Raw genomic sequence first — 216 nt, 5'->3', positions numbered from 1 at the left:
AGCTCTCTTTATTTTCCTACTGGGGAGGAAATAGAGCTCGGGGCCAGGAATCCCCCAGTGTCAGCAGATGCCAGTGACATTCCTCAGCCAGACAACCCCTCCACACCCTGGAATGGCCAGCTCTGCTGCCAGCCCCCTCCCCCACAATGCACCCCTTGAGAGGTTCAGCCTGGGCTTGTCACCACAGGATGAAAGGGCCTTGCAGGGCACCTACAA

Source organism: Notamacropus eugenii, chromosome 5, assembly GCF_028372415.1.
Source record: "Notamacropus eugenii isolate mMacEug1 chromosome 5, mMacEug1.pri_v2, whole genome shotgun sequence".
Classification (NCBI taxonomy): Eukaryota; Metazoa; Chordata; class Mammalia; order Diprotodontia; family Macropodidae; genus Notamacropus; species Notamacropus eugenii.
The sequence above is the reverse complement of the archived record's forward strand: the minus strand, read 5'-3'. Positions refer to the sequence as shown.